Source organism: Castor canadensis, chromosome 12 (genome assembly GCF_047511655.1).
Source record: "Castor canadensis chromosome 12, mCasCan1.hap1v2, whole genome shotgun sequence".
In the NCBI taxonomy this organism is placed as follows: Eukaryota; Metazoa; Chordata; class Mammalia; order Rodentia; family Castoridae; genus Castor; species Castor canadensis.
In genome coordinates, this window is record NC_133397.1 from 76,485,554 (window position 1) to 76,509,330 (window position 23,777).

General features: G+C 41.2%; 1 non-coding gene across 1 annotated transcript; it reads right to left on the reverse strand.

Moving 5' to 3' along the window:
- Window positions 1-17,847: 17,847 nt before the first annotated feature.
- Window positions 17,848-17,979, reverse strand: LOC141415293 (small nucleolar RNA SNORA51). Its single transcript, XR_012440276.1, has one exon. It is a non-coding gene; the product is annotated as a small nucleolar RNA SNORA51 (small nucleolar RNA).
- Between the last annotated feature and the right edge of the window lie 5,798 nt (window positions 17,980-23,777).

Sequence of the window (23,777 nt, forward strand, 5' to 3'; positions counted from 1 at the left end):
TCCTCCTTTTTTTTTTTTTTTCCCTTTCCTCTCTTGTCTTGTAAAAGACGCTTAAGTTGCTTTTGCTGAAAAGCACTGAGTCCCTACTTAGGCCCATGAATCAACTAAAAGCAGGAGAAAAGCTTGGCATCCCTGCCTTCATTTTGTATCTGTGTTATTTGAGCTGTTCTCTCTGCCATCACTTTGCCATCACCTGGAATCCAGGAAGAACAGCACTGATGGATAATGTCTTTACAAGGAGGGATAGAGCAAACTGCCCCCAAGGAAAGGAACAGCCGAACCTCGTCAGGACAGACCACCCCCAGGCAACAATGACTTGTTCATCCTGACCAAATTGCTCCCCTCAAGTGATGACAGTAACAACTACTCTGGACCCTCCCTAAACAAGGCTACACCTGTGACTGGTACTGCTTAACTAGGCAACCTTTCGCAAACTTTGAATTAGGTCTTATTAGAGCATAACAGAGGCCCCCTGGGGTTTGAACTCACAGCTTTGTGCTTGCTAGGCAGGTGTTCTACTGCTTGAGCCACACCCAAAGTCCTTCCTTTCAGGTTTATGTGCTGTGAATGGGGTTTTAGTCCAGCAACCCCTTACCCCTTGCTCTTCCAAATTCCTGGTCTTGCCTTCTCTTGAGTCAACATTTGCTTAGTACTGTCAGACCTCATTAGATCGGCTCCTGCAATTGTACTTGAGTGATGGCTGCTTAATGCACTCATCAGTATTTTTTCTTTTTCTTTCTTTCTTACTTTTTTTTTTTTCAGTGAATCCAAGTGCTTTACTGCTTAAACCATGCCTCCAGCCCTTTTTGCTGTGGTTATTTTGGAGATAGGCTCCCTCTTTTCACCCAGGCCAGCCTGCACCGTGATCCTCCTATTTATGTTTCCCACCATAGTTGGGATGACAGCCACACACCACAACACTCAGCTTTTTTCTGTTGAGGTGGGGTCTTGCAAACAGTTTTCCTTCAGGCTCACCTGGAACCACAATCCTCCTGATCTCAGCCTCCTTGGAGCTTGTGATAACAGGCATGTGTTAAGCTGGTTTGTTTTGCAATTTCATGTGTAGGCGGGGTATCTTATCTGTGAATTTCATTCCAGGGCTGTAAAAGTGTCATAAAGAATTGTTATTGATGAGGTTGCGTGTTCGCTCATGGCTGTGACCTGTTGCAGTTGTGGTGTCTGACCCACAGGGGGCACTCCTTAAATAGATGGCAAAGGAATGAATGAATGGAAAGATGAAAGGACACTGTAAATATTAAAATAGTGTTGGATGAGGGAGAGAGATGGTGAGGTGAACCTAACTAAGGCACATTATTAGCATGTAGGGAAATGGCACAATGACTCCCCTGTACAACTAATATGTGCTAATAAAAATGTCTGAAAAATAAAAGTAATAAAAAAAATAGTGCTATAGCTCAGTGGTGTGGCTTGTGCAAGGTCATGAGTTCAATCCCCAGCACTAAAAAATAACACATAAATATACAAATATTAAAATAGTGCAATCTGAACACATCTAGAAACAACTGATTTTAGATCAGTCTCTCAGAGAATGCTTTGGACTAAGTGGAACAAAACCTTTTTGAGTTGCCATTCATTTTCCACTTGGAAGTCTCACCCTTAGCTCTAAACCAAACAAAGAAAAACAGCCTCGATTGCTTTTTCAAATCTCCATAGGAAAAATCTGCAAATGCCAAATGACCACCAAGTGGAAACAATAATATATCAAATAAGCCTCTTCAAGTAAAGGTTTAATGATCTCACTGTTAGCAACAAGAGGAACAAAAGCAGAATCCCTCCTGCTAGAGAAATCACATTAGGTGCAAAGCAAAGCAAAGAATGTCTTTAGGAAGCTTATTTCCCCTAAATCCCAGCACACAGGAGCCTAATGCAAGAAGATTTTGAGTTGGAGGCCAGTCTGAGCTGTCTGAAACAAAGGGGAGTAGTCTGGGGTCATGGCTCAAGTAGTATGAGGCCCTGAGTTCAAACCCCAGTCCCACTTTCTCCCCCATCTCCCAAAAAAGTTTACTTCAAATTGGAGAGCAGGGCAGTGCAATCAGTGGAATACTTGGCTGTTCTGCTCTGGATAGAGGTCAAAGTGCAGTTCTATATTCCAAAGTCAGATAAATATAGATACTTCATCACCTCCCAAGGGCATATCTTCAACTTTCTTTTTTCAACTTTTCTTACTGTTCTTATTCAGAAATGTTGAAATATATTTTAAAAGAATATCCAAAATTTCAAAAATTACATAAAGAAACAGAAGTCCAATCTAGGCATGGTGTACACTCCTTTACTCTCAGCACTCAGGAGGCTAAGGCAGGAAGATCATGAGTTTGAAGTCAGCCCAAGCTACATAGTGAGACCCTGTCTCAAAAAGACAAACAAAAAAACCAAAATAGAACAACAAAACAAAAAAAAACCCAACAAAAAGCATCTTTATCAGTTTCCATCAATTCTAGAACCAGAGTGAGCCTCTTGTTAAAAGAAATTATTTAACAAGACAAAAGCCTGTCTGCCAATCTTTTCAGTGTTACACTGGAGCATTCCAGCAGGCCTGACCAGGTATTTTTACTAAGCAAGCCACACCCCAGGCCTTTTTTCCTTGAGATCAGGTCTCATTAACTTTGCCTGGGCTCCCTTGAACCATGATCCCCTGCCTCTGCCTTCTGAATGTCAGGAATTTCTGGTGTCTTGGGTTGGTAAAAGAATTTACCAAGACAAGCAAGTAGGAGGTTTGTTAGGACACAGGGAAGCAGGGGACAGCTGAGCACAGGGTGTGTTGCTCCAGGCCGATATGAGGGTTGGGCAGGTTTATTGATGTAAAGAGAAAGCAAAGGTGCACCAACAGGAATTGGGCAGATGCAAGAAAGACTACTCTGCTGGGGGTCCTAAGACCTCAAGCTGTTATTAGGGTCTGCACAGATGGGGGTGGTCAGTCCTGGAAAACTGGGTCATGTGTCATATGTTGAGTGTGGGGAATTATTGGGCTTAGATGGTCACACTGTTATTTTGTGTGAATTCTAGAGGCTATGGGTCACTGAGACCCTGCTGTATATCACAAGTCATTCTGTTAACACCAAAAGTTTGGGATGTGATTCCTTATCAACATCCAAGCCCTGGTCCTCAGGTTTCCTAACTCCCTGCCTGGTCCCCATCACTAAGTAGCTGGGATTACAGTGTAAGCCACCGCATCTTCTGGCCAAGGATTCTTTAAAACTCTAGGGTAGGGGTTGGCAAGCCTTTTCTTAAAGGACCAGATTTTTTTCAGCTTTGTGGGTCTGTTGCAACTCTTCAACTTTGGTATGAAAGCATGGATTTGGATGTATTCCAGTAAAACTTCATTTATAAAAATAGGCAGCAAGCTATATTTGATTTACATTCTGTAGTTTTCAGATCTCTTACATTCTAGGGAATGCATCATTTCACTTGGTGTTTGCTACTAAGATGCAAGTTCTATGAATTTGTTACTTTTAGAAGGTTAAAAAGTTGCAAGTGATACGTGGTAGAGATGCAAACATTTTCATTCACTACAAAAAATGATTTCAATGTTATTATGGCATTGCTCACAGGACATCAACCACTTTTATCTAAATTAGCATACTTATTTCAGCATAAATCTGTTCCTCAAATATTTTTTAGACCAACTTTACCATCCTGCTTGATCTTTCCCTTCTTTGTGCACAAATACAGGAGTAGAAGGAAGGAAATATGGGGGCCTGAGGGAGTCAGAATACTGAATGTTATTTAAGGGATCAGGTCCTAAGTCAAAGGGAGATTATATTTACATCTAGAGTAATGTCTACATATGCATTTATGTTATTTTACAGAGTTCAAAATACTCTCTGAGAGACTGATCTAAAATCAGGTCGTGTTCTAGAAATCTGTTTGGCAGCCGTAACCATGAGTGTTTAGCTCTGTTTTGTCAGTCTTTACCTCTTAACTCAAACCAGGAAAGAAGAGTAAGGAGGCTAGACTCTAGCTCCCATTCACCTCCTTGACTGAGCACTCCTGCTGCTCCCGTCTCCTAGACAAGACTGATGTCCTACCTTGGGCGAGTGCTTTTCCTGTCTGGTCTTAGAGTTTTCAAACAGTCACACTTACCTCACCATTTGTTCTGAGGATGGGACCAGATTCAGTGTGGCCTGCACTGTGGTTCATGCTCACCATACCACACGTGGTTCCTGAGCACCTGCTGTGCTGTTCCAAGCCTTGTGTGTTCCAAGTCGTGGGTGTGCACTAATGAGCTAAGCAGACAGGTCTGTATACAGGGTGCACAGTCTTGTGGGATAAATACTAAGCATTATGAAAATTGTGCACTTTATCAAAGGACAAAATTACAAATTAGTTTAAAGATCTCAGTTGGTTTTATTTTTGACTCTAGATTAGGGCAGCATTTCACTCAATAAGGTAGAATGAGTGCTCCCATTTGCTGAGCTGAGGAGATTGGTTTTATAGACAGAGAAAGACCAAAGAAAGCAGAAACAGGGGGCTGGGGATGTGCAAGGCCCTGGATTCCATCCCTAGGGTGTCGGGGGAGGCAGAGACAAAAGAACAAAAAGTGGATAGATCATTTCAAGTTTACTTCCCTTGTAAGGTGGGGACAGATCAATAGAAAAATAACTAATTCATTAAATGATTAAAGGCAGAGAAAACTTCATTAGCATACCTTTGAAACTAGCCTGTTTGGAAAATCTGACTGCTAACTCTTTCCTGAGTTTCTTGGGAGGTCAGGTGAATAGCTCAGTTTTGGTTTGAGGACATGGAACTTCAGTATGGGTGACTCCCTTTTGATTTTTACTGTGGTCTGTTAGGACTCTGTGCAGGAGCCTAATCTCAAACAATGACCTCCTGTAACTTTTTTTCTTTTTTTTTCTAGTATTAGGGATCAAACCCAGGCCTCGTACATGCTAAGCAAGCATTCTACCACTTGAAGTATGCTCCTAACTCCTGTAATTCTTATTTAACAAATTAATGAAACTGTTGAGAACAGGTGAGATTTCAGGCTGCAGTGTGTGTGTGTGTTCATGTCTATGATTATGTGTGGAAGACACATGTAAATGTGTGTTTACAGAGGTTTGCATGACTTACTGAGGCAGGAGGGCTAGGGTCTATAAAACCAATCTCCTCTGCTCTGTTTATAAGAACACTCACTCTATTTTATAGAATGTGGTGTTGCTTGATTCTAGAATCACAAATAAAAGCCAGTTAAGATCTTTAAACTAAATATGTGGTAAATCCCTAACACTAGAGAAAGTAAAGTGGCAGGTATTTTCACCCTGATAATAAACTACTCTGAGTTTTTGCTTGAACCATGAATAACACTTCATCCAGGGTAAAAATTCATGCACTGCCGCTCCATTGAGTGTTTTTCTGGGCTTGCCAGGCCTGAGAGCAAATCACCCACCATTGGTGGGTAGTCAAGGGGTGTGAGGGGGCTTCCTCCAAACGGCAGAGCATTTACCTAGACCTGCCCAGCATTCCAGCTGCTGTGCTGCCACCTCTTATCTGAGGCTGCTCATTCCTGCCCAGAGCCCACCCCAAGTAGGAAAATCCTCACTCAAGGCCCCTGCCACTGTTTGGTCCTCATACCCAATGTACATAGACACTTGGGCATCCCAGTGAATCTGGGAACCCAATGTATGTGTGTGTGTGTGTGTGTGTGTGTGTGTGTGTGTGTGTGTGTCTGTGTGTATCCTAATTCACCTGAATTAGGACTGGAATAATTCTCTGCCTGACCAATTTTTCTCTAGACACCTAGCTGGGAGGAATAGAATTTTGTCAGCAGGTCCTGCAGCATGAGCCACCTGTGGGGCAGGGAAGGCAGAGTTGGGCCCAGCCACATGTCTGCACAAAGACACAGTCATGTCCAAAGGCAAAGCACCTTTTGTCTCTTCCCTTGTGCCCTTCCCTTCCTCCCTCCTTCCTGCCTCTTGACCAACCTCTAGACAGAAATACAAGTCTCAGCCCTGGCTCTCTGGATCCCTGGGAGGATGAGTGCATCTCCAGGACGTTTCTTTCCAACCACCTTAAGGCCCTACCAGTCCTGACTCTACCCACAAGAGCCAAGTCCACCCTCTGCTGAGTTCCTCCTGGCCCTGATGTGGACCACACCACTCAGCCTCCCCCTCCCTAACCCACATGTGGCACCCATGGGATACTCTGCAAGAGACAGTAACAAAGACACATGAACAATCAAAGTTGACTATCATGACTCCTTTTTTTTAAAAGGTAAAATAATAAAGAAAAACTTACATAAAATTTATTTTAGAAATATAATACTTGCCACAAGTAGAAAGTAATTGCTAATTTGAATAGAAGACAAAGGAAAATTTATATCAGAAGGAAGATTAACAGTACTAGAGAGGGATTAAAGACACATTAGCATTGAGTGGAGACTCTATTAGGGGACAAGAAGGGAATAACTAGATGGTGAGCACCCTTCTCCATGTCATTTAATGTGGTTTGGCTCTGTGGATTGCCTAATGGGACATTTGGAAACAGGTGGGTGAGGGGGCAGCGGGCCAAATCTCATAGGATCCTGATTGGAATTATCACCTAGTTCTCCCAGATGCCCAGCTCTTGATTTTCTCATTTGATAAATGGGGATGAGACACCAGCTTTGCCCATCTCGCTGAGGGGTTGTCTTCAGGCATGAGGGAAACAAGGAACATGATTTTTAAATGTTTGTTCATATGAACTCTGAAGGATTAAGTCAGGTGGTAGCAGGAACCACTGGAGGGGGACCCATTTTATAAATTTATGATGGCCTATGTTGATTGTTTCAGTGTTGGGATGGGAGTGAGCTACTGGCATTTAGAAGATGAGGACTAGGGATGCAAGGTGTTACCTGCTCCTCCCAAACACAAGCCCACAATGGAGTTCAATTTTATATATTAGTGTCTTCCATTGTTACTCCCTTCCTCTTCCCCTCTCTCCTTTTTTTAACCTTTCCTTCCTTCCACCATCCCTTCCTTCTTTCCTCTCTTTTCCTTCCCTTCCTTTTTTCATTTCTCTGTCTTCCGCCCTTCCCTCCCTTCTTCCCATCATTGCATCTATTTCATTCTCTCCTGTATCTCAGTGTCTAGACTAAGGACTGGAATTCACTAAGTATTTGTTGATTAAATAAATATGTGAATGCCTGCTTTCCTATAAGGTTTATATAATTTTTATTGATTGGTAGAAGCCATTTGTCTAGTAGGACTATATCAATCAGGGCCAAATCAGAAATTCAAAACGACAGCAATAATTTAAGCAAAGAAAAATTAAAGTGTTGTTAACTAAGAAAACATGGCTAACTACCAAAAGGATTACAAAAGGACTCTAAGGCAGGGGTGAACAAACTTTTTCTGTAAAGGGCCAAGTAGTTAATATTTAGCTTCAATGATACTATGTAAGTATTCTATAACAACACAGAAAACAAATGTCCACAACCTTTTTATTGATGCAATCCAAGATGAAATAATGACATGTTTGGAATATAGTTCAATTAATGAGAAGACTGGGATCCATTTTGTTGGGATAACATTTTTCTTAGTTGAAGTTCAAATATGAAAATCACTGTTAGCTCAAAGCAGGACAAAAGCATGTGCTGAATGTGACTGACAGGTGACAGTTGCCTGCTTTAAACCCTATCTGTGGGGCTGAAGGAGGGCAAACAAGGAGGGAACTGAGAAACTCGGAGAGGGTTTCTTCCTGTTGACTGAGATACAGATTCTGCAGAGAGAACTGGCCACACAGCTCACTATGACAAAGAAGTTTGTTGAGGGGCATAAACTGCAGGTAGGAACCCATCCTCCTCCCTCAATTGCTGCACAGGAAAGGGCAAACCTGGGAAAAGAAAGGGAAGTCCCCTTTTCAGGCTTCCACTTTACATGACCCTCCAGTGCCCTCTGTTGGCGGGGACTAACATCAAGCCAATTGGCAAAGCAGGGTAGTCTGTAAGGCCCTGTTTGACAAAGCAAAGGAACTTGTTTGGATCTTCGAGGCGATAATTTGATAACCGGCACTGGGATGTTATAATAGCATGATGCAAATGATTTCTCCCACTCTTTTGTTTTAGACATATGTAGTGAAAAATTGAAGATAGAAATAGGACTTTGAAAAGTTAGTGTAACTCTCACTCTGTCCCCACCTGCTCAGTTCTTGTCCCTAGTTCACCATTCCCAGTGTATCGGTCTTTCTAGAACTGTTCTATGTGTCTACATAATGCTTATTTTAAATTTGTTTTACAAATTTTACAGCAAACTCTTCTTCATACAAATCCTAAATATTTTGGCAACTACATCTATTAATTTTTTTGTTTGTTTGCTAGCACTTGGCTAGTATGTCTGGGAAGGCTATCCATACACTAACATTAAAAACAATTTTTCTATATTTTCTTCTAACACTTCTATTTTTTTTATCTTTAAGTCATGTGGGTTTTATATTTGAACACAGTGTAAGGTGGGATGAGAAAGTATTTCCTTTAAAGTGAAACAACTAAAATGACCCAACTCTTCCCAAGGGTATTTGGCTAAGAGTAAAGCCCTATTAAATACTGTTCAAGCACTGTTAACGTTTATGACAGGCCTTTACTGTAAGCACTCCTTTTAATGTTTACTTTTCCTTTAAATAAGTGAAGATGTTGGGGACAGGCAATTTGATTCCCTCATGGACAGTTGTTAGACCCTTCCCCGGTGCCTGACTGCCTTGAGCAGAGGACTGTCGGCCAAGCAGCCCTCCAGACTGTCCTGATGGCCGCCCAGCTGCTTTGAGCACTGCATGGATGATGGCCTGAGGAAACTACACTGCAACTGTAGCTGCTCGTGGCTGAAGCACAACGCCAGTTCCAGAAAGCACCATTCTAGACACAACTGTTTCAAACAGTTTGCACTACACTTTCTGCTGTTGTCACAGCTTAGGTGAACTCTAGATGACCCTGCAGTCATTTTCACCCAGGCCGGAGAAGCAGTTTCCCTGGGGGCCCAGCAGAAGGCTTGTGATTTGTGCAGACCACAATTCTTCATTTGCATGAAGGACTGTGCTGTGATAGGGGCAACCACCCTTACCACATGCGCCCCCCCTTTTGATTATATAAGCAGATTGTTCTGCTCACTGAGTCAGCCAGGAGACACCTTTCTGTGCTGCCTCCTGGTGCTGCAACATTAGGCAAAATAAAGACTTCTCTGGAATGGTCTTTTCTTGCCTACTTTTGATCTTTGTTAGTGGGGTGGGCTGAGCTGGTAACATGAAGAGAGAATAGATGGCAGAGGTAGCAGCAGAGTGGCAGCAGTGGTGAAGGTGGCAGCAGCTGCTGCACTGGCAGCCGTGATAACAGCAGCAGCAGTAGCACTGGGAGGACAGCTAAACAGTTCTGGAGAGTGGCCAGTAGCAGCAGAGACAATGAAGAACCAGAAGATGCAGGCCCCGTGCTCTCATGGTTTGGAGTTATAAGCCCCTGGATCTGCTGTCTAGCACTCAAGGGGCCCAGGCCTTCCAACACCAGAACAACTACTTCTTACTCAGGATTTCTACCCAGGCAGAACATCCCAGCCAGCTGACTGGTAACAAAAGCGGATGGTCATTTAATTGCTTCAAGGTTGTTTTAATCCATTCTTTCCAAAAGAATCAAATCACTACTGTTGGGACCCTAAATGCCCAAGCATTAGTAATTACTGCCTAGGATAGCCGCATCCCACAAGTCTCTTTCCTCTGCACTTTCTTTGCCAGCCCTCTTCCTCTCCCTGTGGGACTGGCTTCGCCCTTTTGTGGTATCTCCTTCATCTTGGCAGTTCTTCTTTCTGTGCTTGGGTTTCTCTGTAGCCACTGGCTCTATCTCAGCCTTCCTCAGATCCTGGTACTCTTTGTGGAAATCTCCCTCCACATAGTGGTTCTTCTTGGGCTCCCCCGGTTCCTCTGTGGTGGGCCTCCCTTCCTTCTCCCTGTGTCTTCGTCTTTGACTTCTGTCTGGATGGCCTGGCCAGTAGACCCTGCTATGGTCCTCCCAGAAAAGGCCATGGCTTTGAAACCCCGGACTTTTGAAGAAATAATGGTGATTTTTCTGATGGTGGTTTAGAGATTCCAGCCTTTTTCTGGAGTGATGAATTTTAGGCCAGGCTGGGGAGCTGGGGAGCCACCTGAAGGAGAGTTGCTGCTCCAGCACTGGGGATTTGGGGCCGATGTGGGCCCCTTCTCGGTGCATAGAGTCCACTGCTGCCTTAAAGCATACCTTTGGTTGTAATCCTCTGGCTCTCTGCTTTCTAATATAATCCTCAAGTTCATGTTGAAAAGAGTCATTAGTCTGAGAATTTTCCATTATATTGATCATAAATGAATTTCTGCTAGGGAAAATGAGAGGAAACTGTCCATTAAATGTATTGTTTTATTATGAATATTTTCTTTATCCTAAAAAGGATCCACTCAACTTTCAAGGGGAAATTATGTCATATACACTAAATAATATGTAGTCATTGATGTTGAACATGCATATTTTCAATATGGATTGAGAATCATGAACTAGAAGACCAAGAAGATGAATCTTAAAACACTAAATTTGAGGCTTTGTAAATACATAAGAAATGTAACATATCAATACGTATAAAATTTACTGATGGTTACCCCAGTTTTGAAAATTATAGATGCTTTTAGACTTTTTATCATGAATACTTGTATATAAAAATAAGGAAGTCTAAAAACATTTATAAATTTCAAACCTGAGATAACTAGCACTAACCCTCCCCAGTGCAAAACAATCCTTTCGAATGTTGGTGTAGAGAAACAGAAGTTCAGACTGTTTTCCTGGGAGAAGGATGGGAAGGGGCAAGGAAAGAGGATACTTAGTAGAGTGACTATTTCTTATTTTCTCTTTCCCCACTAACGGTCCTGCTTAAATAAGACTCAGTTATTGGTAAAAAATTATGTATGCACCAAGAACCCCACCAAGTCTGGTTTTCCAACCTATTCAGCATTGCTGGAGTTTATCCACTACCCTCCATCTCACTGCTATGTGACCTCTTGCCTGAATTATGAACCAGCCCATTTTGACCCACCCTTGAGCCATTCTCCAGGAAGCAATCAGAGAGGAATCAGTTTAAGATTCTTCTTTCACATCACCTCCAGCCAATTTCCCTTGGTTTAAAATAGACACTTAATGGACTGGGGATGTGGCTGAAGTGGTAGAGCTCCTGGCTAGCAAACTCAAGGCCCTGAGCTCAAACCTGGTATCATCATTATATATATATATGATATACATATTATATATTATATGTATAATGTACACACACACACACACACACACACACACACACACACACACTCTTCATCACTTCATAAGGCTTTGGGCTATCCCCTTTGTGCCTGTATCCATCCTCAGGCTCCAAGGGTGTGCCACAGTTGCTATTCGCCATCATTTCCACCCTCTCTAAAGTCCAGGCTCCCTCTGGCTGGTCACAGAATCTCTAGGCAGCCCTGTTCGACATTTACCCAGTCAATTCCTCCTCTTCCCACATACAGCTAGGTTGTCATCTCCTACTTGCTCCTCAGCCTTGTCTCAGGCCCCTCCATGCTTTGTTTTCTAAGCTGGACTGCTCATGTGAGGATGAGCATCGTTATAATGTATGGCAGAAAGCAAAATTTTACAGAGAGAGAGAGAAAAAGAGACCAGTTGAGACAAAGTTCTCTGAGGCCTACTTGAGACCATTTCCTTGAGTTTAGGGCTCTCCCCTAGACCCTCTCTGGGCCACTTTCATCAGATAAGGGAATCTGTGGAAGTTTGGGTGAGCCAGCTCTTCCTGCAGGCTCTCCTCCCATTAATGCCCATCTTGCCTTCATCTCCTGGAACCATGGGAGACACCACTGCTCTCTGCTTTCCTCATACCCCTGGGTAGCACCATCTGCAGATCCTGCTGACTCCACTTTCAAAGTGCACCCACAATGAGACCACTTCTCTCCACCAGAACTGTTCTTTCCCACCCCATTGCCACCAGATCAGGACAGTCACCTCTTAATTGGCCTCCCAGCTCTAGTTTGCTGACTCATTTCCAAACCATCATCCAGAATAATCCTTTTACTTGTTACTCCTCTACTGAAAGTCATTTCTTTCCAAATGAAGCTCAGATGTCCACAGGGCCCACACGGCCTGACACTGTGGTCTTGAGGTCCCTGGTTTTTCTGACAACCTTCCCCTTGCTCCTGCCTTTCAACCACACTGGTCTCCACAAAGGGAGACCACTGGCTTAAGAGCCCTTGTACTTCAAGTCCCCAAGCATGCAAAACTCTTTACCTCTGCATTGTCGCACCACCTCCTGGGAAAACTCCTCTCCTCTGGGCTTAACCGAAATGTCTGCTGTCCTTCCCTTCTCCTTGATTCCAGATAATGTTAAAAATGCCAACTCTGACCCTGCTGTTCTCCCCAACTCCAAGGGGCTGCTCCTTCCCAGCCACACTGTGAGGAGCAAGTTGCTACGGACATTCTGTTTACAGATCTGGTCTGTTTTCTGTCTTTTTACTTGAAGGTAAGCTTCACAAGAGCAGATATTCCTTTTTCACTGCTGTTTCCTCATCCTATCCAATCTTGCATGAAATTAAGATGTAACTGACGAGGGAATAAATCAGTGAGGAAAGGTCCTGATCACTCCCTACATGCTCTGGTCCACTAGAAACCCCAGATTCAAGGAGTCCTCTCCGCCATAGCTGGATTCCCACCTAGCCTCCTCTGGTTTGCACCTCAGCCACCCTCTTCCCTCCTATTGCTCAAATGCCTCTACACATTAGAACAAATGAGAAACACATTTGGATCAGCTCTTACCTGGCATCACCACCATGCATAGTTTAGAGAGAAAATTCCCACGCACAGATGAAACCCTCACCTCCTCAAGCCTGCAAGTGTTTGGGATAGTGTTTGGGCAGAACCTCAGTAGTAAGGAGCCTCAGCGTAGGGTAAGGGTTACTCTGAGCTCCAGGAGAAGAATTCCAGGTTCCTAGCTGCTCAGCTTTTCACACTTCTGGCCCAGAACACTGGGAGTGGCAAGCGGAAGGCCACACCTCTTCCTTTGTCTGGGTCTTGTTTCAAACCTTCTCATCCACAGCTCCAGGCTCTCAGGAAAGACAAATCCAATTACATACACTAAGGAACATCCAAGTTCTCCTGGGAACAAAAATCAGTCTATAATCTCAGCAGTGTCGTTAAATCCTGTTTGAAGAGTTTATCTTGAAAAAATTAATAAACACTCAATTTGTGAACCACAGTATACCTGCCAAATGTGCACCAACCACAAATCTACAGGGACAAGTTATCACTAAGGCAAGGCCCACCCAAATACTGCTCAGGTTAGTAGGCAGGCACTGCCACACCCCAGCAAGCTTCTCCTTTCCCCTCCTAACCTCAACCTCCACTTTTGTGCCCTACTAGCTTTGTTTTTATGGTAATCTCATCTTGGCTTTTCTATATAATTTATCACTTATGTCTCCAAATACTATGGTTTAGTTTTATGTTTTTTTGTTTTTTGACGGGCTTCTGGGGATTGAACCCAGGGTCTCACGAATGCTGCGTGTGCTCTACCACCGGGCAACACCCTGACCCACCTACTTCTTTTTTCTTTGTATAATTAGAGTTGTACAGTATGTACTTCCTTTGTTAAGCACACTTTTGCATTTTATCACAACATGTTCACTTTACAGTTGTATGGTACTCTACTGTAGGAATTACATGTATGTGTATATATATAAATATATGCATGTGTGTGTGTATGCATGCATGTCCATAGACAGAGATAGATAATCACAGGATGTTTGCTCACGGGCACTGTGATTATTCCAGTCCACTGTCATGAATATTCTTTTTGTTTCTTTGTTTTGGTTCTGAGACATTTTCTTTGCTTCTGAATGTTGAGATCACAGAACTGAGGGACCATGCTTAGCTGAAATGAACTCTCGCCCCGCTCTCTTCCCCTGCCACTCCTTGAAGCTGGAAATGGAATCCAGAGACTTAAGCTTAAGCATGCTAGGCAAGAACCCTACTGTTGAGCTACAAGAATACTTTTGTGTGTGTGTGTGTGTGTGTGGGACTGGGGTTTGAACTCAGGGCTTTGAGCTTACAAAGCAGGTGCTGTGCCTCTTGAGCCACACCTCCAGTGTATTTTGCTCTGGTTATTTTTGGAGATGGGGGTCTCCTGAACTATTTGCTGGGCTGGCCTGGAACCTTGATCCTTTTGATGTTGGCCTCCCAAAGAACTAATTACAGGCATGAGCCACTGGCACCTGGCAACATGAATATTCTTGTGCATATCTCCTGATGTACAAAAGCCTGTACTGCTATAGCATTGTTTGCTAGGAGTGGAATTTCTGTGTTATTCAGCACAGTCTAAGATACAGTAATATCAAGGTTTCTCAGAAGATCATCTAGGAATTTATGTCCTCCCCCAGCACTGCTGGAGGGCTTCACAGTCTATTCAACACTTGCAATTGCCAAACCTAGATTCTGCATCTTACGGTGATTTTAATTGGTATTTCCTATTCACAGTGATACTGAACATCTCTCCTTGCATCTATATATTTGCTGTCTGGATTTTCTCTTTTATGATCTGCTGTTTGGGGTCTCTTGCACATTTTTCTGTTGGGCTGTTTGCCTTAATCCTTATCTACATTCTCAATGCGCCCTTTGCTGGCTCATGTGTTGCTCAAGTCTGTCACTTTTTGCTTTGCATTTTCATTTCTATGGTAGTATCTTTTGATGGACAAACATTATTAACTTCAATATTGTCAGATTTAACAATCAAGCTTATAGGGTTATAGTGTTTTTTTCTATTCATCTTTTTAGATTATAATAATAATAATTTATTTCGTGGGACTGGAGTATGAACCCAGGACCTCATGCTTACTAGGCAAGTGCTCTACCACTTGAGCCACTCTGCCAGCCCTATTATAATTACTAATGCTTATTAATTGTGCAAATTAATGTGCATCATTGTGTTATTTCCATACAAGCCTATAACCATGCTTTGATAGCATCCAACCTCCCAACTACCCTCCGGCCTTCCCTCTTTCCCCTTCCTCCACTCCTCACACCTCCCCCTTTCCTAATAGTTCCTCTTCTGCTTTCAGGCTTTGTTTCCACATATGATTCTAGTTTTTCTGATCTGGCTTATTTTGATTGACATGACGACCTCCAGTTCCATCCATTTTGCTGCAAAGGACAACATGTCATTTTTCTCTGTGGCTGAATAATATTCCATTGCGCATATATAGCACATTTTCTTTATCCATTCATCCATTGATGGGCACCAAGGCTGATTCCATAACTTGGCTGCTATGAATAGGACTGCTATAAACATGGGTATGCAGGTATCTCTTTTGTATGCTGACTTCATTTTCTTCAGGTATGTACCCGGGGTGGTCTCCTTGGATCATATGACAGTAGGGTTTTAGTTTTTTAAAGAACCAGCAGACTGTTTTCCATAGTGACTGTATAATTTATATTTCCACCAACAGCATATGCAAAAGAGTTCCTTCCCCCTCATCCTCACCAGCATTTACTACTTTTTGATTTAGTGATAACAGCCATCCTAAATTGGGAAAGATGGAATCTCAGTGAAGTTTTATTTGCGTTTCCTTGATGGCTGAAGATGATGAGCATGTTTCATATATTTATTGGTCATTCGTACTTCTTTTGAGAAGCATCTTTTCAGATTATTTGCCCATTTATTGATTGGATTACTTGTTCTTCTGTTGTTAATTTTTTTTCCTTTTTACAGTACTGGGGTTGCTTTACCACTTAAGCCACTCCACCAGCCATTTTTTGTGTTGGATCAAAATAGGTTTTGCAAACTATTTGCCTGGGCTGGTTTTGAACTGAGATCCTCCTGATCTCTGCCTCCGGGGTAGCTAGGAGTATAGGTGTGAACCACATCCTTCCTTCCTTTTCCTTTTTTTTGGGAAGGGTCTCACATATGTTGGTCTTGAACTCACTATATAGTCCAGGCTGGCCCTCAAACTCATTATTCTTCTACCTCAGCCATCTAAATTCTGGGATTATAAGCATAAACTACCATGCCCTGCTTTGAGTTCTCTATATTCTGGATATTAATCCTCTACCAGAGCTGGGCACTGGTGGCTCACTCCTGTAACCCTAGCTACTTGGGAGGCTAAGATTGGGAGAATTGCAGTTTGAGGCCATCCCAGGCAAATATTTCACAAGACCCCATCTTCAAAATAACCAGAGCAAAATGGACTGGGGGTGTGGTTCAAGTGGTAGAGCACCTGCTTTGCAAGTATGAAGCCCTAAGTTCAAACCTCAGTCCTAACACACACACACACACACACACACATCCTCTGTCAGATGAATATCTGGTAAAGATTTTCTATCATTCTATGTATTTTTCTCTTCACTGTTAATTGCTTCCTTTGCTGAAGTTTTTTTTTTAATTTGTGATGCTTCAGTGAAGTCTCCAAAATGAAGGAGGCCTCTTCCCTGGACCCATGAACCTGGCCACCAAATACATGAGGTTGTCACAAAAAAGAATTTTAGGACACATTGAAGTAGAGACCAAGAAAGTTTACTGGTAAAGCAAAGCAAAGATAGAAACATAATACACAACCTAACACGGGCGCAAGCACATCTGGTAACAGGTGCAATAAGTGCTCTAACATTGGGGTATTTATAGTGAAAAAGTAGGTTGGGAGTCTGGCTCAAATTTGTCTTAGAATAAGTGCTCTCCTTTGTTCTGACACCTGGTATATTTGATCAATTTTATTGTTATACTGTTTTATCAGCTGGACCCAGAGACTTCAAAGGGATGCTCTCTTCAAGACAGGTGTTCATCTTTGTAAATACCTCTCGTGCTCTGGGAAGTCATGTTCTTAGGTGTTCTTTCCCAGGATAAGTGACCTACCTTTCTTTCTTTTCTTCCTTCCTTCCTTCCTTCTTTTCTTTCTTTCTTTTTTTTCTTTCTTTCTCTCTCTCTTTCTCTTTTTTTTCTTTCTCTCTCTCCTCCCTTCTTTCTTTCTCTTTTCTCTCTCCCTCCCTCTCTTCCTTCCTTCTCTTCCTTCCCTCGGTCTTCCCTCCCTCCCTCTTCCCTCCTCGCTTCTCCTCTCCCATTCCCTCCACTGTCCTCTCCTCTTCTCTCCTCTCTTCTCCTCCCTTCCCCCCCTCTCTTCTTTTCTTTCTTTTTTTTCATTAAAGATATCCTTGCTTAGTTCCCAGAGCATACTAATTATTTGAGCAAGTGGGCAAGGTCAGAGGAAGAGAACTGCTGTTTCTTCCTTGTTTCTTCCTTTGTTTCTGTTTGTTTTCTTTTTTATTAAATGTTGCAGCTTGTGAAATTTAAAGCAAAGAAATGCCTTTAATCAAGTTGTTCCTCAATATAATTCTTATGTGTGAATTCCTGGCTGCTGTCTCCCATCTCTTATTTTCCCTGATCTTGCCTCAATATTATTTGTCAATTCTTGCATTTATTTTCTGAACTATTTGAATCCTATTCAGGAAAGCATTTCCTGTGTCAATATCTGAAGTGTTTCCTCTAATTTTAAGTTTCAGGCTTACATTAGGCTCTTGGATCCATTTTGAGTTGACTTTTTTCTACTGGGTGTGAGATATGGACCTGGTTTCAGTCTTCTACTTGTGAATATAGGTTTTTCCAGCTCTATTTGTTAAAGGAGCTGTCCTTTCTCCAATGTATGTTTTTGGTACCTTTGTGGAGAATCAGATATCTGTACACACATAGGTTTATTTCTGGGTCCTCTATTGTATTCCATTGGTCCACATACACATCTGTTTTCTTGCCAATACCATGCTATTTCTGTTACTATGGCTCTGTAGTATATTTTAAAATCAAATATTGTGAGGCCTCCAACATTGTCCCCCCCACCCCCACCCCATGTCTTCCCAATTCACAATACAGACCAGGCACAGGGCCTGGACTGAGTTGTATATGGGGTATATTTTCTTCCCCTCTCTTTCTATACAGTCAATGTAAGAACACAGCCTTTGGTAAGCACCAGGAGATCCTAGGATTGCTTTGTCTGTTGGGTAGTCTTAACTTTCAACTTGAATAGAATTGAGAAATGCAATCCAATGCAATCGGATTGGGATTGAGAAATTAGTGACGGGCAAGTAGGTGTGTCTGTAAGGGTGTTTCTGGAGATGATTAGATCATTAGGGCTCTGAGGTAAAGAATGGATCAATCCCTTTATGAATTCATAGCATGATGGCATTACTGGGAAATGATGGAAGGTAGGTGGAAATGGGGCCTAGGAGGAAGCAGGTCACTGGGGGCAAATCTTACCTGGCTTCTTCCTGTTTTCTTCCCTTATTCTGTTTCCTGTTTGTCATGATATGAATTGCTCTGCTCCACCATGCCCTCCTGGCTAGTTGTCAGTGAACTAACACCTCTGAAACTGTGAGCCCAAATAAACAATCCCTCTTATTAAATTGTTTCTGTTAGGTATTTGGTCACAACAAAAAAGTAACACACATTGGCTATTCCAGGTCTTTTTTGCTTCTTCTTTTTTTTTTTTTTTTTGGTGCTGGGGTTGAACCCAAGGCCTGGTGCATGCTAGGCAAGTGCTCTACCCCTGAGCAACATCGCCAGCCCTCGGTTTTTGCTTCCTTATGAATTTCGGGATTGTCTTTTAGTTCTGTGAAGAATGCTGTTGGTATTTTGATGGAGGTGACATTGAATCTGCAGATGACTTTGGGTAGCATGGGCACTTCAGTGAGACTAATTCTCCCAATCAAGGAACATGAGAGGCCTTTCCATGGTTTAGTGTCCTCAACTTATTTCTTCAGCATTTTATAATTTTCATTGTAGAGGTCTTTCACCTCCTTGGTTAGTTTTATCTTAGGTATTTAATTTTTTGAGGTAGTTATGAATGGGATAATTTTCCTGATTTCTTTCTCAGTGACTTCATTTTTGGAGTATAGAAAAGCTACTATTTTTTGTATGTTAAGTCTTTTTTAAAGGCAGAGTATGTTGATTCTTTTTTTGCTCAGGCTGTCCTTAAACACATAATCCTTCTACTTCCACCTCCTGAGCGATGGGATTACAGGAATGTGCTACCACTCCTGGAAACTGTTGTTGATTTTGTAGCCTGGTACTTTACTGAATTTTATCAGTTTTAAGAGTCTTTTAGTGGAATATTTAGGGTTTTCTAAGTAAAGAATCATATCATCTAGGGATAATTTGACATTCTCCTGTCCATTTTATTTCTTTCTTTGCCTAATTGCTCTAGCTAAGATTCCAAGTACTATATTGAATAAGAGTGGTGAGAGTAGATACTCTTTTCTTATTTATGATTTTAGAGGCAATGCTTCCAGTTTTCCCCTATTCAGTATGACATTGGTTATGTGTTTGTCATATATAGCCTTTTTTCACATTGAGGTGTGATCGTATTGTATATCTAGTTTATCCAGAGCTCTTATGGTGAAGGCGTGCTGAATTTTAAAAGGTCTCTTTAATGCGTCTATCGAGATGATCATGTGCTTTGTACTCTTGATTCTGCATGTATGCTGTGTTATATTTTATTGATTTGCATGTGTTAAACCATCCTCACATCCCTAATGAAACCAGCTGGATCACAGTGTATGATCTTTTGAATGTGCTGTTTAATTCTGTTTGCAAGTATTTTATTGAGGAATTTTTGTATCTATGTTCATCATGGATATTGGTCTATAGTTTTCTTCTTATTATTCTGTTTTGGAAGTACTGAGGTTTGAACTCAGGGCCCATTGCTTTCTAGGCAAGTGTTCTACCACTTGAGTCATGCACCAGTGTCTAGTTTTTTTGTTTGTTTGTTTTGTCCTTATCAGATTTTGGCAGCAGGGTAATGCTGAATTTTGGGAGAATTTTCCTTCTTTTCTATTTATGGAATAGTTTGAGGAGCATTAATATTAATTCTTCATTAATAGTTGTAAAATTCAGCAGTGATCCATTCAGTCCTGAGCTTTTCTTTGTTGGGAGACTTTTTATTACTGCTTTAATCTTATGGCTTGATACTGATCTATTTAGGTTTATTTCAATATTCTCTTAAGTCTATTTTGGTAGATTCTATAGGTCTAAAAATCTGGCCATTTATTCTAAGTTTTCTAATTTATTGGCATATAATTTTTCAAAATATTCCCTAATGATCCTAGGGATTTCAGTGGTATTTGTTGTAATACCCCTTTTTGTGTCTACTTTCACTTTTTCTCTCTTTCTTTTGGTTAGTTTGGCTAAAGATTTAATTTTATTTTTTTAAAGAAGCAACTTGGCTCTCATGCCAAGCAACGTGGCTCATGCAGTAAATGCACCTTCCTAGCTAAGCATGAGGCCCTGAGTACAAACCCCAGTGCTGCCAAAAAGAAAACTAACCAACTTATTGTTTCACTAATCCTTTGTATTGTTCTTTTAGTCTATCTAGTTTATTTCTGATATTTACTATTTTCTTCCTTCTACTGGTTTTTGAGTTTGGTTTGTTCTTGTTTTTCTAAGACCTTGAAATGCATAATTAGGGTATTTATTTGAGATCTCTCTCTCTCTCTCTCTCTCTCACACACACACACACACACACACAATGTAGGGACTACTAGTAATAAACATCCTTTTTTAGTACTTCTTTTGCTGTATCGCACATGTTCTGGTATATTGTGTTTCTATTTTCATTTGATTGTAGAAATTTTTTGGGTGGCAGCATTGGTGTTTGAACTCAGGGCCTTGGTCTTGCTGGGCAGGCACCGTACCACTTGAGCCCCATGCCCCCAAGCCTTTTTTACTTTTATGGTTACATTTTTAGATAGCCTTGTGATTTTTGCCAAAGCCGGTCTTGGACTTCAATACTCTTATGTAATTCACACGTAGCTGGGATAATAGGCATGTACTACAATGCCTTACTTGTTTGTTAAGATGGAATCTTGCTAACTTTTTGCCTAGATTGGCCTCAAACCTCTATCTTCCTGATCTCTGTCTTTGTGTAGCACCACCATTCCCAGTCCTTATTTTAGGAATTTTAAAATTTCTCCAATTTCTTCAATGACCCACTGCTCATTCATTGACCCACTATTTATTATAAAGTGTATTGTTCAATCTAGACATGTTTGTATAATTTCTGTAGTTTCTTTTGTTGTTGGCTTGTAGTTTCATTTCATTCTGATCTGATAAGATGTAAGAAATTATTTTGTTTTTGATATTTGTTTAGACTTGCTTTATGGCCTAAAATATGAGATATTTTGGAAAAAGTTATATATGTTGATGTAAAGAATGTGTATTCTGTAACTACTTGAATGCTCTGCAGAGATGTATTAAGTCCACTTGATCTATTTGCAATTTAACTCTAATGTTTCTTTGTTGACTTTCTCTGTCTAGATGATCTATTTTTTGGTGAGAGTAGGGTATTTAAGCCACCCACTATTATTGTACTGGGGCCATTTTCATTTGATTCTAGGAATTCTTTTAGAATCAAATGAAACAATATGCTTGCACAATATACTTTTGAAAGAATGATGGGCTATTGAAGAAATAAGGACAATTTAAAAATTCATTTCTCCATTTATTATACTGCTTATTTTATAACATTCTCTAATGTTTGGTATATGTATTTATGCACACACACAAACATACATATTATGTACATTGGGTTGTTCCCTTTGTCAACTTTGACTTGAAGCTACTCCTGCTTGCTTTTGAATTCCATTTGTTTGGACTATCATTTTCTACACCTTCAGTTTTAGTCTGTGCTTAAGTTTGCCAGTGAGGTGAGTTTCATGCAGGCAGTATATTATTTTTTTTAATACAATCAAGACAGTCTGTGTCTTTTAATTGGAGGATTAAGACCATTTGCATTCAGGATTATCATTAAAAGATATGTAGTAGCCCTTGCCACTTTGTTGCTTTTCTTCTGGTTGTTTTAGATAATCTATTTTCACTTCTTTTCTCCCTTATCCATCTTAGAGGTTTGATGGTTTACTGAGCTAATCATGCTTAATTCTTTCCTAATTCTCATTTGCTTATCCACTCTTATTTCCTATGCTCTCGTGATTGGGTTTTTCTTACTTTCTTTTCTGGGTGTAGGATTCAAGTATCATCTATAATGGTGGTTGAGTGGTTATTTCTTCTTTTGTGGTACTGGATCTTGAACTCAGGGCCTACACCTTGGGACACTCCACCAGCCCTTTTATGTGATGGGGTTTTTCAAGATAGGGTCTTTTGAACTATTTTCCTGGGCAGCTTTTAACCTTCATCCTCCTGATCTCTGCCTCCTGAGTAGCTAGGATTACAGGTGTGAGCCACTGACACTACATTTGTTTATGCTTATCTTGGGACATCTTTATATCTTCTATTATCCTTCAATTCTGAAGGATAATTTTTCTGGGTCTAGTAATCTAGATTGGCAGTTATTTTCTTTTAGGGCTTTGAATATTTCATTCCCTCCTGGCCTTTAGAGTTTTTGCTGAGAAATCTGCTGTTGTTCTGATGGGCTTACTTTTATACGTGACTTGGTACTTCTCTCTTGCAACTTTTAATATTCTTTCTCTGTTCTGTAATTTTTTTTTTTTTTGCAGTGCTGGGGATTAAACCTATGGCCTTGAAAATGCTAGGAAAGTGCTCTACCACTGAGTATGTCACAACTCTGTACTTTTGACAGTTTAAGTATAAATTAATATAATGTGGAGAGGTTCTTTTCTGGTCATATCTATTTGGGGTTCTAAATATTCCAGTAACTGGATGTCTGTATCTTTCTTGATTTTGGAAATTTTCTGCTATTATTTCACTGAATACATTTTATTTGCTTTTATCCTGAAGCTCTCAACCCTCATCTATTCTGATTGTATGTATATGTGGTCTTTTAGTGGTGTCCAATAAGTCTTGTATGTTCTGTTCATTTTTTCCTATAGCTAAGATCACAAAAGTGTGCAACCACACCCAGCTTATTGATTGATATGGGGGGGGGGCCTCACTAACTTTTTGCCCAGGCTGGCCTCAAACCGTGATTCACCTGATGTCTACCTTCTGAGTAGCTGGGATTATAGGTATGAGCCATGGCTTCCTGACTAAGAGGAATTATTTTTGATGGCACTGCCATCAAATTGAATGTATTCAATGATATTGAAATGTGTAGGGAAAGGATATTCTTTTTTTATCTTTTTGGTGGGACTGGAGCTTTGAACTTAGGGCTTTGCACTTGCAAAAAGCAGGTGCTCTATCACTTGAGCCACACCTCCAAGCCCATTTTGCTCTGGTTGGTTATTTTGGAGATGGAGTCTCACAAACTATTTCCCTAGGCTGGCCTTGAACTGTGATCCTTCCAATCTCAGCCTCTCATGTAGCTAGGATTATAGGCAAGAGCCACCAGTACCCAACAGGAAGGGATATTCTTATTGCTGCAGGTTTGGGGAGCTTACAGATAACTGAACATAGAGATTCCTGGAGGTTGGCTTGCGTGGAGAGGGCAGGAAAGCTCTGTGCCCTTTTCCAGATGACTCAATTTATGCATGCCTTTGTACCTTTTGTAATGCCCTTTATAATAAGCCTGTAAGTCTAAGTAAGTGTTTCCCTGAGTTCTGTGAGTTGTACTGCACTAGCCAATCAATAAAATTCCAGTAGAGAGATGAGGCTATAAACCCTGGTTTATAGCCACTTAGTGAGATGCACAGGTCACAATCTGGGTCTTATGATTCACATCTAAAGTGGGAGGGGGAGAGGAGGAGGAGTTTGGAGGACTCACATTGTGGGATCTGACTCTATCTTCAGGTAGACAGAACAGGTTGAGTTGGATTAGAGGACACCCAGCTGGTATTTATACATATACAAAATATATGTATATGAATAGTT